This window comes from Rhinolophus hipposideros (assembly GCF_964194185.1).
Source record: "Rhinolophus hipposideros genome assembly, chromosome: 23".
Lineage (NCBI taxonomy): Eukaryota > Metazoa > Chordata > Mammalia > Chiroptera > Rhinolophidae > Rhinolophus > Rhinolophus hipposideros.
The window spans coordinates 13,817,886-13,835,208 of record NC_138069.1 but is presented as its reverse complement, the minus strand read 5'-3'; the positions used below and the strand labels follow the sequence as shown (position 1 = coordinate 13,835,208).

At 37.7% G+C, this 17,323-nt stretch overlaps 1 protein-coding gene across 6 annotated transcripts in view; it reads left to right on the top strand.

Moving 5' to 3' along the window:
- Positions 1 to 17,323, top strand: part of KLHL3 (kelch like family member 3) — a 250,916-nt gene that overhangs the window by 126,964 nt on the left and 106,629 nt on the right. The gene's annotated exons all lie outside the window — the stretch shown is intronic.

Here is a 17,323-nt window from a genome sequence, read left to right as displayed (position 1 = left end):
ATCTAATTTGAAAGATTAGCAAAATAAAAATGAACCTATTTTTTTTGTCTCCTGATTGTGAACTTTTGCATTGACAGTATTTTTAGTATAAAGTCAGTGGTGATCATTAGTTAAAAGTGGTTTGAAGGGTCTTTCAAGATTGGTGGTAATTTCAGATATTAAAAAGCTTGCAAATAATTGATGTTCATAATGATGACTATCAAGTCAATGATATACTGATTGTTTGCTTCTATAACTTAGTGATTTGGAATAGATTTCATATTTAAATCTACTTCACAATGAATTTTGGTTTTTAACCAAGGTTAAAGGATTGAGGATACTTGAGAACTTGGTATTTACGATTATTACTCTCACGACCAGGAGTGAGTGTTAAGTTACTTGAATTACAGGCTTATTTACCTTTTAAGTGTGCTTAATTTTCTCAAATTTGAGAATTTGCATTTAATGTTAAATTTTGTATGCTGATTGAAAGTGGGTGTTTGGATGTTGGATTGATTTGAGCAGACCTACATCTTAGACAATATGGGTTTTATCCAAAAAGACAACATTTGCAGTTAGGGTAAATCTCTTTCACTTTAACCAATTTACTGAGTCAGTGTAGGGTTTTGGTCACTGGGAAGAATTCCTTCTATTCCCTGTTTCAGAAGGCCCTATTTTGTTTCCTTCTGAAACGGCAATAAAGACTGCCTCTAAACCAAGGGAGGACAATGCTTTCTCCTAGTGTCTTACTGTAGGTTATTTTTTGATGTGCCTTTGTCTCAAGCTTTCTATTAAAAGTGAATATACATTGTACAATTTTTTTTTCCAATAAAAAATATTCTTTCCCTTGAAAGAATAGATAAAGCCTAAGAAACATACTTTCTGCTGTATGTTACTTAAAATTACAGTATTGCACATAACATTTGGATTGTACTTCACAGAAAATACCAATATTACTAGGGAATAGAAAATACAGAAATCTTACTGACCCTTGGGGCTGGTATATTTTTAAAAATAATTTTACTAGAATTAACTGCTAATAAACTAAACAAAAAGTAAGTGAAAGCCCTTATATGAGCAAACCCCCTTCTCAAGGATAATCGTATTTTTTAATAGGTACCGTATATATTCAGTTAGATCTTTTGTGTGTGCACTTAATTTTAAAAAGTAGGGTTACAATAGTTCTGTAGTTATTAACATTCTCACATTATAGAGACATAGACCTTCATTCTTTTTAATGCCCATATAATGTTCCATAGTATAGCTGTATCATAAAACATTTCTTGATGAATGAGTTTTCTTCCATTTCTTGCTGCTATGAATAATGTGGTTAGTATCCTTGCAGATGTTTTTGATCATCAAATATACACTTAGTTGATGAGATGGCTACCTCAGAGTAAAATGTTAGATAATGAGAAAGTTTTCTGATATTTTTCAATTCTCAGTATACATAGAAAAGTACATACTCATTGGTGGCTGTTTTAAAGCCTTGGGGGAAATTCAACTAAAACATTTTACTGGAAAATTTCAAAGCTAGATTACACATGCTAAAACAGTTAATAACATATGAGTACCATTATATTAATGTCTCCTTTTGTTATCTTCAGTAGTTTTACTGGAGAAATACTTGCCACTCTTTCCATATGATGTCTGCATATACCAAATAACTACTGTCTGATGAAATACAGTTAAGAAAAGTACTGTTTTGTGCCTTGTGCTGTTAAGTACTTTGTCTGCATTTTATTTATTTTAGAATAATTTTGTGAGATTTATTATCTGTTGCATTTTAACTACAGGCTTACCGAATTGAAATAATTTGCCTAAGATTATGTAGCTATTGAGAAGAAGAATAGGGATCATTTTGCTTATATATTTAAATTACACATTGTAAAACTGAAAAAATAAATTGTTCTCCCTGTTACTTTCTAGTGCCCAGAGATAACATACGTTAAGTGTGTCTACTTCTAGATCTTTTTGTTTGCGTGTGTGTGTGTATATATACACATATTTTAGAACAAGAATTGGATCAGTTTATATCTACATGTATATGTGTTTTAACTTCAAAGATGTCCTTCGATATCTGTACATATAACTAATATAACTATGTTATACTGGAGTATAGATGCACCATAATTTATTGATTAGCATGTTTCCAGTTTTTCTGCTTATTATTCAAAACAACTTTTGCAGGGCTTGTTTTGCCACTTATATCAAAGATGAAAAAGTACAGGAAACTGGCTGAAGCCATAGGTTATACTGGTGTCCAGACAGTTCGCTAAGAAATCTGCTAGAGCCCTACAAGATATTGTTGGATATTCTACAGTCTCAACATTTCAATTTTGCGTTGTGATTTTTCCTCCCAAATTGTATTTTTATTCTTTATGAGAAATACTTTATTTAAAAAGACGTAACTCATTTCCATTAAAAGCCTTAGTGCCCTTTATATTCCGAAGGGAATGTGTGTGTTTTTTTATATATATATATATATATATATATATATATATATATATATATATATATATATATATATATATATACACATATATATATATACACACACACACATACATACATACATACATACACACACATTGAGGTCTGGAGTTTTTTAGCAATAAGTGCCATTTAACCCATTTAAAAAGGAATCTTTTTTGGTTTATCCTACTTAAAAACTTGCAGCATGATACTTCAGTTATGTGTTAATAGAGGTTTTTCATTAGAAATTGTCTTTAGTTGAATTTTAAATTATTTACTAAGCCATTAACTCGTGGGAAAGTGGAGAAAATAACAGATGAAAGGATTTCCTGGGAGAAGTTTGCTCTTCACCAGAGGTGGGCAATACCAAAAAATCTAAATTTCCAGTTGAAATAATGGATTCAGATTTTAGTATTTAACGTTAAATTATTTTCTTTGGACTTCATTTTCCTATGAAGTTAAATTATTTTCTTTGGACTACATTTTCCTATGATTTAAAGACTATAATTGTTTAAATCCTTTCCAATTTGATACTGTAATTCTTTAGTCATATTTGGTAATTATTCAGTAACAGTCTTCAAGAAGAACTCTTAGACTAGTTCCTGTAATTCATTCAACCAAAATGTATTGAGCACCCCTTAGCTAAATTAATAAGGATCAGTTCTTGCTCACAAGGTACCCACAATTTAATTGGGTGGTGGGAATTTAAACAAATTGTGATAGAGTGTGGGCATTTTAGTCAGAGATACATTATGTATGAGCTATAGTGGTGACTTTCTATGTGGTTCAAGAAAAATGTTGAAAGGAGACATTTGGAGCAGTCTTGACATTTGGATGGCAAAGGGCATCCCACAGCTTATGCCAAAGCATAGAGCATGATATATTGGGCTCCCTTTTCCCCCCTTAGATTGCTAGAGCACAAAGACCTTTAAAAGCACATCATTTGTATTTTATTATGTTTTGCGTTCTTTTATGATTCATGATTTTTGCAAAGTTATTGATAACAAAATCAGCTTAAGGGAGGCAGAAAATACTCAATGATAGAAATACAAATCAGTTGAGGTCTTAAGTGGAAAATGATTATAAATGAATCTTTTCAAAAGGATTCATATTTTGGAGACCCCCTTTAGTAAGCCACTGTTAGCATTATACTTGCCATTCTTGCATTTTCTTATTAAGTCTTCACTATATTTTGACTTACTAGCTGATTTTAAAATATAATTTTGTTATAAAATAACTTTTGCAGTAATTAGTTACTGTTGAAAAGTGAATTTGCTATAATTGAAAGGTTTATGTGTGCCCTAAATTTTATTTTTAAAATAAATTACCAGTTTTATAATTTAGGGAAAGGTTGGATTACTTTGAAAAATAATAAGTGGACATGAACTATTAGCCTCAAGTTGAATTTGAATTCAGCACGCTGTGAATGTTCTTGATGCTTAAATTTATTCTTTTTTTAAAAAAAAATTATTCTTTTACTAAATACGATGTGTGGAAGTGTCTTACTTGGGGAAACATAATTTATTGCTCGTTTCAAAGAGAAGAACACAACTGGTTAGGGAAAATTAGTCTTTGGTATTGGACCTGCTTTTGGGTGAACTTTGAATTCTCCCTAGATGAGAATTTAAATGTTACCAGATAAAACATTTATCATAAAGAGGAGATACTTGAAAGCTGCTTTTTAAAAAGGAATCCCAAAGAAGGAGGGCTAAAAAGGGCAATTGAGTCTCTCATGTACTGACTTTTTCCACTTACTTTTCCTTGCACTTGAAGTTAGAGGATTTAAATACTCAGAGAGGAAAAGGGTTCAAGAAGAGACCTTCCTAGGCATTCATTTTTTTCTTAGCTGTGTGCTCCCTTTTCTATTCAGGCAGGTTTTCTTTGGCTCCTTTGCTTCTTCTACCAGTTTGTATGATTTGCTTTAAAAAATTACCTGAAATAGGTTGGTGTCATCATCTCCTGCTCTAAAATTCTGTGATGTGAACTTGTACCATTTAAGCAGTATGCTTATTTCTCAATGTTTACCATTAATTTCTTCAGGTATTGATTACCTTCTTTGTGCAAAACATATCTTGGATCTGGAGATACACAGCAGGAAGACAAACATGGTTCCTGTCTTCAAATAACTTTCTGATTGGAATTTGGTTTATTTTGAAATGATATACCCATTCCTTTTCAGCATTGTGGCACCATCTCTGATTGTTCACACCATATAAGCAAATTGGAGTTAGTCCCATTTTCATTTAATGTATGTTCTCTGATTAAAATTAAAGCTTCGTTCCTTCATTGTTATTTGGATACCATATGAAAGGTGCATTTTTTCTTGATTCTTATATTGCAAAGTAACTTGCCTCAGAATAGGCATCTGATTTAATATTTCATAGTTCTTAAGGACATACATTTTGGCATCAAATAGACCAGGTTCCATTTCTGACTCTCACACTCTAGCTCTGTAACCTTAAACAAAATGGACTGAACCTCAATTTCCTTGTTTTTAAAAAAGAGAGACTACTAGGAATACCTGTCTCATAGGGTTGTTAAATAGATTCATTCAGTGAAAGAATGCATGTAAAGGGCTCACTGTTGTCTCTGGTGCATAGTGATATTAATATTATGACCTCTGATAAGAGGTATGACTGACTACCAAAAGGTGTACCTTTGTTTCACCCCCATCCCATTCACATGGTATTTGCTCAGTTAATGAGGTGAATGACTAATTGTTTTGAAGAGTAGTGACATAGCAGATGTTGTCCATAGAGCACTTTTAGTGACTGAGTTTTTAACCTAGGCTTTGCCCTTGACTTGCTAGATGAGCTTGGATGTGGGAACTGCCTAAACCTCTGCTGCTTCAATTCTAATAGGAGATATCAACCATACTAGCTATCTGTAAGTACTTGCTACTCTAAGGAAGATAGAAATGTGAGTGTTGAGAAGAGGTGACTTCCAGGGAGGTCGAATGATCAAAAAAAGCATTGAGAATACAGGATTTTACCTAAAAAATTGGCCATATAAGAAGGTAGGGGGAGAAAGATAATGTCAGGTAGGGGGACAAAGAGGCAGAAACATGGAGCATATACAGAGAAGTAGGCCTACTGTGTGCTGAACACAGTATGTACCACTGTGTTTCCCCAAAAATAAGACCTAGCCGGACAATCAGCTCGAAGGTGTCTTTTGGAGCAAAAATTAATATAAGACCCGGTATTAAAATAAGACTGGGTCTTATTAATTTTTGCTCCAAAAGACGCCTTAGAGCTGATTGTCCGCCTAGGTCTTATTTTCGGGGAAACTCGGTAAGTACGTTAACAAATGTTCTCATGGGTCCATTTAGTAACCCTCTGCTTCATAGATAAGGTAGCAGAAACTTACCTTGGAAAGGTGAAGTAACTTTCCCAAGGCTACCCAGCTGATGCAGTGATTGAGCTGGGAGTTAAATCCAAGTCTGACTGATTCCAATGGTCATACTTTTTCCATTAACCTTCATTTACTTCCAAATACAAGTGGCTAATTTGTACTAAGAATAAAGGAGAATTGTGGGAAATAAATTGGGAAAAGTTGGAACCACATGCCGAGGTTTTTTTTGTTTTGTTTTGTTTTTAAGGAGGGCGCAGCTCACAGTGGCCCATGTGGGGATCTAACTGGCAACCTTGGTGTTAGCACCACGCTCTAATCAACTGAGCTAACCTGCCGCCCCTGAGGTCTTGAGTAGTACAATCAGTTTGGACTTTATCTGGCAGGCAGTGGAAGTCACTAAAGGTTTTGAGAGACAGTAGTGGTAGTGAGACTAGTTTAGAAAGATTAATCCAGCAGCATTGAGTCTGAACGATGTTTCAGGTGGCAAGGCTGCTAAGACAACTGATGTTAACCAGGTAAGAAAATGAGAGTATGAACAAAGCGGTAGCACTGGAAATAGACTGAAAGGGAATTTGAGGCAAGTTGTGCAAGTGTAATTGGCAAATGTGAGGAAGAAGGAAGAGGGAGTAGATGAGTCAGAATTGCTGTGTGAGGAGGAGACTGGTGATGCCACTGGAATGGGAAGAGGTTTAGAGGAAGGTTAGTACATAGTTGAGCACCTGGAAGCATTGTTACAAATGGTTACTCTGCTGAGTCTTCTCTCTGCCCTTCCTGAGCCACTCTCCACCTTTCTCTTCTTTGCTCTGTTCTTAGGAGGTTGACTCTTAGCTGCATACTCTCTTCTCTAGCTTCATATTTGGACAGTGAGAGAAACTAGCAGGAGACCTGGCGAGTGAGAGAAAGGTGAGGTGAAGGTATTTGTTCCTCTTGTCCCCCAAACACATGTTCAGCAGACAGGTTGTCAGTGGCCAGAGCTCTGCCACAGTGGCTCTCTCACAGCTCTAGGTCTTTCCTGGCTTCTGGTAACCACTGCCTCCTGTTGCTACTTCAGCCTCCCTGTTGCTCCTTGTCATGGTTCTCCAAATCTTGTTGAGTTTCCTTAACCGTGACCACCTTTGTAAATAATTCTTTTTATTAAAACTCTTCAGTAACCTTGTTTGAATGCGCCATCTGTTGGCATTTCTTCAGTGAAAAATTTTAATCCCACCTTTTTAATGACTTGAACTCCCAGGCATAACCAAACTTGGAGAAGACCTAGCTGTTTGCACTAGGTTGCTCTCTCCACCTGTCATAAGTTTTCCCACATTGTTTGAAATTCAGTGTCTCCTTGGTTTCCTACTATGTTCGGTTAAATTTGTGACCTTTCTGCTTAATGATTCAATGGGATCTAGAGTAGTGAACAAGAGACAAAAATTCTTGCCCTCAATAGAGTTTATATTTTAGTGGGGAGAGATAGACAATGAAACAATAAATTATACGGGATGTTAGAAGATGATGAGTGGTATGGAAAAGTTAGGGTAAGGGGTGGGGAGAGCCGCAAGGCAGGGTGTTTGTGACGGTAGTGCAATTTAAGTTCGGGTGGCATGGATAGGTCTCTGATAAAGTGACATCTGAGCAAAGACGAGGAAATGTGGGAGTGAGCAATGCAGATACTTAGGGGAAGAGCGGTCCAGGTAGAGGATTAGGGGAGAGCAAAAGCCCCGAGGCAGGATTATGCCTGGCCTTTTTGAGGAAAAGCAAGTTGCTTAGGGTGGCTGGAGCTGAAGGAAGGGGAGCAGAGGAGTAGCTGACCAGGTCTGCTAAGGAGTAGCTGACCAGGTCTGCTACTCCTTTGCAGGATTTCAGCTACCCATTTCAGGGTTTTGAGCAGAGGCATGTCTTGATCTGCCTTAAATTTTAAAAGATGCTTCTAGTTTCCCCTTTCTTAGAACAAAATTCCCATTTCTTTGGTATAGTTGCTTTCAAAGAGGGTTTATGAGGAAAGTAATCAGAACAACTTGGATTAAAGTATAACAGACCCACCACCTCTTTAATTCTGCTATAGGTATAGACTTTATTTTTTTGAGAGACATTATTTTTTACTGAAATGTATCTTTAATTGGTGGTGTGCTGTCTTCAGAAGGCCTGCTTGCTTTGTATGGGAAGTTGGATTTATGGAGTGTTTCCACGGTTCTCTGACTGGTAAGGGTGTACTGTCTAGACTGTGCAAGCAACATGATTTTTGTTAAACACCTGCCTTCTTTCTGGGTATCTGGAATTTTGATACGAGTTAGGCAGTGAGTGCTTATAAAACCTCGAGTACTGAGTCCTTGGGCAGAAACATCACATACGAGTGTATTTTGTGTGACCCCTCATGCCTCATGGTAGGGAGAGACCATAAAGAGGCCTGCACGTGCATTCCTCCAGACTGCTGTGTCTTTCCCTCCCATATGCTCTGACTGTGTATCTTTACTTTGAGGCTGTAATAAACTTCATCTTTGAGTACATCACTTAGCAGTTCTGAGTTCTGTGAGTTCTAACTAATTTCTGAATGTAGGGTTGGTCTTGGGAACCCCTGACAGCTAACATTTTTTTTAGTGTACGCAAGTTAACTCAAAAACATCAGGTTGTGGTAGAAGATGCAATTTTGGAAAGCCTATCAGATAGGTCAGCCAGCTCTGTGTCTGGTGGAGAGCTGTTCTGAGCAGTTTCTGCTTTCACTCCTTGACTTTCTCCAGAAGCTCTAGGTCTTCTCATTCCAGCTTCTAGCAGTTTTGACCATGGAGAGAATCACTGCCATCATGTAAATTCTTTGTAAGCAAATTTATGAAAAGGACTGCCTGTATAGGGCTTTAAAATGATCTAAGTGAAGGCAGTTGTTGACACAGGCATCGTAAATAATTCCTTAGGGAGAAAGGAAGTATAGCCACTTCATCTTCTAACAGTGGTAGGTAGGTATGTCATTATGCTAGAAGGATCACATTTTGTTTGCTTGTAAACTCTCTGCAATGAAATGTATAGCAAGCTGGTCTGATTTAACTGCTTCACACCACTCCCCTGAGAAGGAAGTTATTCTGTCCTGATCTTATAATAAGATTTTGTTATAGAGAAGATGAGACTTGGGTCACAGAAGGGAGGTTGTGGCAAAAATGCCCACGTGATATATATCTCTTCTGAATTTCTACTGTATTCCTGACATCAGTCACCGACAATTCCCCTCAAATCTCTGGATCCACATATCCATGAACTTGAAAGCTTTTATTTTCATTTGATAGAACTATCTGTTAATAGCCTCAAATGATTTTAATCACAGTTTTGTAGTTTCATAACTGATACTGCAGACAATAACTTCTCCATCAGGCTGGAAATGATGATGAATGAGGAGGGTAAATAACTGATTTATTTAGGAAGAACCATTAAAGTATTCATCCCCTTTGATTCTAGGACTTCAATACTAGGAATTTAACCTAAGAAAATTCAATGAAAGGAAAGCAGTATTTGCACAAAGACAATCATTATAACATCTATAATAAGAGATTGGAAACTATAGATGTCAAACATTAGGGAAATGTTTACTAAGTTGTGCTCTGTGAAAAGGTGAAATGTAAAAAACCCAGTGTTCATCAACCGATGAATGGAAAAACAAAATGTGGTGTATCCATTCAATGGAATATTATTAAGCCATAAAAAGCAATGCAATTCTGATACATGCTACAACATGGATGAACCTTGAAAACATGCTAAGTGAAATAAGCCAAATACAAAAGGACAAATATTGTATGATTGTACTTACATGAAGTATCTAGAATAGGCAAATTCACGGAGAAAGTAGAATTGGAGGTTATCAAGGGCTTAGACGTGGGAGGATGGAAAGTTCCTTTTTAATGGGTACAGGGTTTCTTTGGGGGTGTTGAAAAGGTTCTAGAGATGGTGTTGGTGATGGTGCACAACACTGTGAATGTTCTTAATGTCACTTCATTGTGCATTTAAAAGCGGTTAAAATGGTAAATTTTGGGCCGGCCCAGTGGCTCAGGCAGTTAGAGCTTCTTGCTCCTAATGCCAAAGGCTGCTGGTTCGATTCCCACATGGGCCAGTGGGCTCTCAACCACAAGGTTGCCAGTTCGATTCCTTGACCTCCCGCAAGGGATGGTGGGCTCTGCCCCCTGCAACTAAGATTGAACACGGCACCTTGAGCTGAGCTGCCGCTGAGCTCCCAGATAGCTCAGGTGGTTGGGAGCGCGTCCTCTCAACCACAAGGTTGCCGGTTCGACTCCCACAAGGGATGGTGGGCTGCCCCCCTACAACTAACAGCGGCAACTGGACCTGGAGCTGAGCTGCGCCCTCCACAACCAAGATTGAAAGGACAATAGGTTGACCTGGAAAAAACCCTGGAAGTACACAATGTTCCCCAATAAAGTCGTGTTCCCCTTCCCCAATAAAATCTTTTTTTTTAATTTAATTTAATTTTTATTATTTTTATTATTTTTATTTTTAATAAAATCTTAAAAAAGTAAATTTTATGTATATTCTACCACAGTAAAAAGTTATAAAAATATGTAATAATAGTATGCTATTATTTAATGTAATACAATATGTAAGTACACTAAAGTAGTAGGATTAAACAATTAAACCTTTTAAATTAAAGAACATTTAAAATTATGAGAAATTGAAATTGCCTAACTGCAACGATTTGTAATTATGAATACCCTTTTTAAAGATCCACATTATTATTTACCTAATTTGCAACGTTATTTTTATTCCTTGTATCCTACTCCCTCCCCCAAACTGGAAGCTCTCTCTTCCTTCACTGAGTTTCCATAGAATCTTTTCTTGAGTCTCTTGTTTTTTACTGTTATTTATATTTATCCCTGTGTAATTTCTCCAATGAGTTTGTAAGCTCTTTGGCATTCTATTCATGTAAGATGTATTAGATTGGTACAAAAGTAATTGCGGTTTAAAAGGTTAAAAATAATTTCTGAAACCGTGATTACTTTTGCACCAACCTAATATGTTGTAACTCCCCATACATCCCATTGCACAGAGTATGACATTCAGTGAGATGAATTACAAGCATGCAGTTATCTGAAGGTGGGGAGAAACCAGAATGTTTGAACATATATGCTCATGGGTTTTACATTAAGCATGTTCCTGCCTCGATTCTCTACCTGCTAGATGTGTACACCTGACCTCACCCCCACATACATCGTTGTGTTCTTGACTTTGGGGCTCTGTCTCATCTACTTTTTACCTTTTCATGTAAAACAGCTCAGTTTTCTTTATACCCAGAAAGGAAAGAACCAGGAAGGTGAGGCAGGGGTAGCAGATAGAGGACCAGTGCAGTCAATTTAAACTTGCAAGTACCTATGAAAAAGTTGTTAGTAGGAATGAATGCTTTTTCTTCAGTAGAATGTTCCGTGAAGGAAGCCGACTTTTTCCCCCTTCTAAGCTATTGGTGTAATAATTAGGTTTTGCTTTTTAAATGAAGAGATGCACATATTTACCAGCAGAGGGCACCAGTTGCAGGTTGAAGATTCGAGCGAGAAAGAATGGGGAAGACCTTGAAGGACTGTTTGCCATGTATTGGCCTGTGTGAAGCAGCCCTGCTTGCTGCTATAGTTGGTCTGACTTTTCTTTCCCTCGCATGGGGTCCAGCGGTGTGCTTCCAGCTTTCTCCAAGAGCAGTGTTTGGCTAGGCCTGGTTAGTACGCTAAGGGGCCAGAGGAGTCTAGAGAAAAGGACTTTAGAGTAAGTGTTTGGAAGCCTGGCTGCCAGCCTGTATTAATATCTCTAAGGGTTCCAATGCTGTTGTTCCCCATCTACAGGTGAGGGGGAAAGGGTCATTAGGCCAAGCATCTGAAGATCTGGTTCCATACCATGATTGGCCCCCAACTTCACTGGGTGATTATTGAGCTTTCTTTCAATCATCCTCGTTGACTTATCTCTAACATGGAGGTAGTAAGATAGGGGTAGTGCCTGCAATGCATAGTAAATAGTGGGCTCTGAGGTCAGGCAGACAGACCTGTGTTCAGATGTATGGGACTGTGGTCACGTCATTTAGTTCTCAGAATCTCAGTTTCCTCACATTTATTTATTTTTGTTCTAGTGGAGCTTATGTTGGATTACATTTGAAAAATAATTTTTTTAACCTTTGACCCCCTTCACCCATTTTTCACTCCCTTCACTCCCTGCCTCTGGCAACCATCAATCTGTTCTCTGTATCTGTGAGCTTGTGGTTTTCTTTAGTGTTTAAAAATTTTCTTTTTTAGAGTCCACATATAAGAGATCATAGAGTATTTATTTCACTTAGCATAATGCCCTCAAGGTCAACCATGTTCTTTTTAATTGCTGAATAATATTCTGTTGCTCTGTGTGTGTGTGTGTGTGTGTGTGTGTGTGTATCTGTCTCAATTTCTTTGTTCATCCATCGACGGACACTTAAGTTGCTTCCATATCTTGGTGATTGTAAGTAATGTTGCAATGAACATGGGGGTACATAGGAGTATATCTTTTCAAGTTAGTATTTTCATTTTCTTTGGATAGTACCCAGAAGTTGAATTGCTAGTTCTATTTTTAATGTTTTGAGGAGCCTCCATACTGTTTCCATAGTGGCTGCACCAATTTACATTCCCACCAACAGTGCACATCCTCTCTAACACGTGTTATTTCTTGTCTTTTTGATAATGGCCATTCTAACAGGTGTGAGGTGATAGCTCATGGTTTTGACTTGCGTTAATCAAATGCAAATGATGATTCATGATGTTGAGCATCTTTTCATGTACCTGTTGGCCATTTCATGTACCTGTTGAAATACCTTCTTTGGAAAAATGTCTAATCAGGCCTTTTGCCCATTTCTTAATTGTATTACGGCTATTGAGTTACATGAGTTCTTTATGTATTTTGGATATTAGCCCCTTATCAGATATGATATGCAGATATTTTTCTCCCGTTCAGTAGGTTGCCTTTTCATTTTGTTGGTGGTTTTCTTTGCTGTGCAGAAACGTTTTAGTATGATGTCCCACTTACTTATTTTTGCTTTTGTTGCTTTTGCTTTTGTTGTCAGATTAAAAAATCATTGCCAAGACCTATGTCAAGGAACTTACTGCCTACATTTTCTTCTAGGAGTTTTATGGTTTCAGGTTTTACATTCAAGTCTTTAATTCTTTTTGAGTTAATTTTTGTGTATGGTGTAAGATAGAGATCCATTTTCATTCTTTTGCATGTGGCTGTCCAGTTTTCCCAACATCATTTATTGAAGAGACTGACCTTCCCCCGTTGTATATTCTTGGCTACGTTGTCATACATTAACTGACCATATATGTGTTGGTTTATTTCTGGACTGTACTCTATTTCATTGATCTGTGTTTCTGTTTTTATGCCAATACTATACAGTTTAATTATTATAGCTTAGTAATATAGTTTGAAATCAGTGAATGTGATGCTTTCAGCTTTGTTCTTCTTTCTCAAGATTGTCTTGACTATTTGAAGTTTTTTTGTGTGGGTCCATGCAAATTTTAAGATTATTTGTTTTATTTCTGTGAAAAAATGCCACTGAAATTTTAAAAGGAATTGCATTAAATCTATGGATTGTTTTGGGTAGTACATTTTAATAATATTGATTCTTCCAATCCATGATCATGGAATATCTTTCCATTTATTTGTGTCTTTATTATTTTTTCCATTAATGTCTTACAGTTTTCAATGTATAGGTCTTTCACCTCCTTGGTTAAATTTATTTCTAAGTATTTTATTTTTAATGCAATTTTAAATGTGATACTTTTATTTCTCTTTCTGATAGTTTGTTAGTATATGGAAACACAACAGATTTTTGCATATTGATTTTGTATTTTGCAACTTTACTTGTTTATTAGTTCTAACAGAGGATGGAACTCTTCCAAACTCATTTTATGATGCTGGTATTACCCTGATACCAATACCAGATAAGGACACCACAAGAAAAGAAAATTATAGGCCAATATCCCTAATGAACAACTAAAATGCTCAACTAAATACTAGCAAACCAAATTCAGCAGCACATTAAAAGAGTCATTCACTGTGATCAAGTGGGATTTATCCCTGGGAAGCTGGATGGTTCAACATATGCAAATAAATCAATGTGGTACATCACATTGACAAAATGAAGGATGAAAATCATAGGATCATCTCAATCAGTAGATGCAGAAAAAGCATTTGACAAAATTCAACATTCACGATAAAAACGCTCAACAAAGTGCATGTAGAGGGAATGTACTTCAACATAATAAAACCCATATAGGTCAAGCCTACAGCTACGGTGTTTCCCCGAAAATAAGACCTAATGTGTCTTATTTTCCAGACCATCAGCTCTAATGCGTCTTTTGGAGCAAAAATTATCTTATAGTAAGATAAGACTGGGTCTTATATAATATAACATAAGACCTGGTCTTATATTAATTTTTGCTCCAAAAGACACATTAGAACTGATGGTCCGGCTAGGTCTTAGTTTTGGGGAAACGGTAACATCATACTCAACGATGAAAAGCTGAAAGAAAGCCTTTCCTCTAAGATCAGGAACAAGACAAGATTGCCACTCTTGCTACTTTATTCAACACAATATTGGAAGTCCTAGCCAGAGCAAGAAAAAGAAATAGAAGATACTCAAGTTTGAAAGGAAGAAGTTAAACTATCACTGTTTACAGATGACATATTATACATAGACCCTAAAGACTTCATAAAAAACCTGTTAGAACTAGTAAAGGAATTCAGTAAAGTTGCACAATACAAAAGAAATATGTAAAAATCTGTGGCATTTTCATATACCTCGCATTTAAAACAGAAATAATAGTCCCTTCTCACAGGGTTGTTGTGAGGATGACAGAAGAGGGGTACGAGTCAAGTCTTGAGTACAGAGCCTGGCCCAGAGCACATAGAAAAGGGATGGGAGCTGTTATTGCTGTTGAAGGGGTATTGTCTTAAAGATGAGGAACGTGAAGCACTTTGTACGCTTTAAAGCACAACACAAATACCATGGGTGATTATTCTCTTGACTCTCCTCAGGGCATGGGTCTTTCCACCCTCAGAGGAGGAGTCCCGAGGGAAGCCAAGCATACTCTGGATAAGGTGCTAGTCTGTGTACCGTAAGACTTTTGAGCCTCAAGTTCATGTTCAGTTTCTGCCTGGCTTCCTGGGCTGGGGGCATTCTAAGCAGCTCTAGGGAGAGTCTACTAAGCAGCTCTAGGGAGAGTGGTCCAGAATCTGAGGGGAAGTTTTGGTGATACAGGTGTGGGTGGGCCTTACTTAATTCAGCTCTGGCTTTGCCTAGTCCTGGTGACCTGTTGGTAATAGTGACTGCTGGAGATGTGGGAATGGCTTCAGGAGAGGCCCTCCTGGCATAAGTTACCCTGGTTGACTTTCTTGTTTACCTCAGAATCAAGGACTCACGGAGCTATAGTTTGATAGCGTTTGATAGCGTTGGCGTAGGCAATGCAAATAATAGCTGCTAATGGTTACTGAGTACTTATTACAGGCCAGGCTCTCTGCTAAGTGCTTTATATTCTTTCTCATTGAAACCTAACAGCCCTGGGAGGTAGGTATTATTATTATCTCCTTTATACAGATGAGAAAATTGAGACTTGTAAAGTAACTTGCCTGGAGTCATGTTTTGGACCTTGGCCTGCCTGATTCTAATAGATCTTTTCATTGTCCTCAGTGATCTTTGCATTTAGCCGTGCTTTAGAGTCACCTATGAAGTTCATTCAAATTCTTGCTCCTTGGGCCTTAACTCCATAGGTGTGAGGTGGAGCATGGTCCTGTAGCGCATTTATTTCCCCAGATTTATTGAGATATAATTTACATAAAATAAAATTCACCCACTTGAAGTGTCTAGTTTGATGAAATGTAGTAGTTGGATGTAATTGTGTATCACCACAGTCAAGATATGAAACATTTCCACAACCCTACAGAGTTTCTTGTGCTTTGTGATCCCCTGATGCCTACAGTATTTACCAGCTGGGCAGAAGGTTCTGCTGCGCAGTTAGGTGTAGGACCACTCTGCTGTGCTATGGTGCCTGCAAATATGAGGAACTGAAGTCCTGGAAGAGGAGGAGGAGGATAAAAGCAAGAGAAGAAGGAAAAAGACACTTAAAAGGAAGAATGATTGGCCTGTCTCCAGATAAGCTATGCTGTACTAGCTACTTGTGGAGAGGAGAACTTTCTAGACCAAATCCGCTTAAAAAAACAAACAACAGCAAAGTTTCTTCCCCTACCGTGGTTTCTTCCTGAGCCACATAGACCTGAAGGATTCTGAACAAAGTTGATGTGGATGGCTGGGTATATTGCTTTGGGATGGAGTGGTGGGGCCACTGGGTACTATTGGTAAGCTGCGGGAGGGACCCTGGGTATGGGGAGGAGGGCTAGGAAGGGGGTAAGACACTATTGCTAGGCCTCCCAATGATAGGACCTCTTCCTCCAAGCAGACACTACTGACTTGGGTTCCTTTGGCTTCCCTCTACTGCAAGAATCCAATAGCAACTCTTCTTAAGCTGAAATCCATTTAGGACAGTTAGCCTAGAGTAAACAGGTTCAGGCTGTGACCCAGAGAACATTTGGATAATAAGGTAGAGAATGTAAACCGTAGCTCTGAAACTAGAGAAGATTAGGATGGGAGCTTTGTGCCAAGAGTCTGGAGACTTTGATTCTTGGCTTAGCTCTGACCCTGATTTTATTAGATGGCCTTTTCTTGGTGCCCTTCTCTGAGTTGTCTCTGTTCTGTATACCTCTTGTGGATTGAGTGGTGAATAAAGTGTGCAGGTGGTAGTGGTGTGGTTCCAACACATACATTGTAGTGAGGGCAAAAGCAGGTTGCAAAGGAAATTCTGTAAAATTTTAAACTGGCTCTTAATGGCTGTGTATTGAAACCTGAATATGCTCAGCGCTTAAGTATTTCCTTTCCTGGCCTTTTTTTTCTTTTCTTTTTTTCTGGTTTGTTAGATGTGACATTTCCCCCCTTTCTTGTATGGTGGAGTTGTGAATGAGGGTATGAAGTTGTGAAAGAGACTCATCTAATTATGTCCCTTTTATGAATCACCCAGTTGTCTTCCTGGTGGGTGCCTGTACTCTGGCACAGATTCTGGGATTTGGTTTCCTTATTTGTGATGTTCAGCTTCTCCTGGTTGCTGTGATTCACCTCAAGAGGAAATATCTGGAGTAGAGCCACAGGCTGATTAGAGGAGGAAGGGGACAGAGAGGGCAAAGACATGAGGAGTATTGTTGTGAAAGGAAGAAGTGTTGACACAGGACTTGGGGGGGCGGGGCAAGCGGTAAAGAAAATCACCCAGGCCTCTTCTCACTTGAGAAAGCGTGAATTTGGGCAATGGTTGCATCTAAGAGGACACTGAAATGTAGGGAGAAAATCTTTGAGAATGACACCCTCGCCATTTTGAGTTCTGCTGGTTATAGAAAGGTTATAAAAAGTTTAAGTTTCTATTAACGTCAGTGTGCCTCCTTCCCCACTTGGTTTTAGGGATTTCTAGCAGTGAAGAAACTTTAACAGGTCAAAATTATA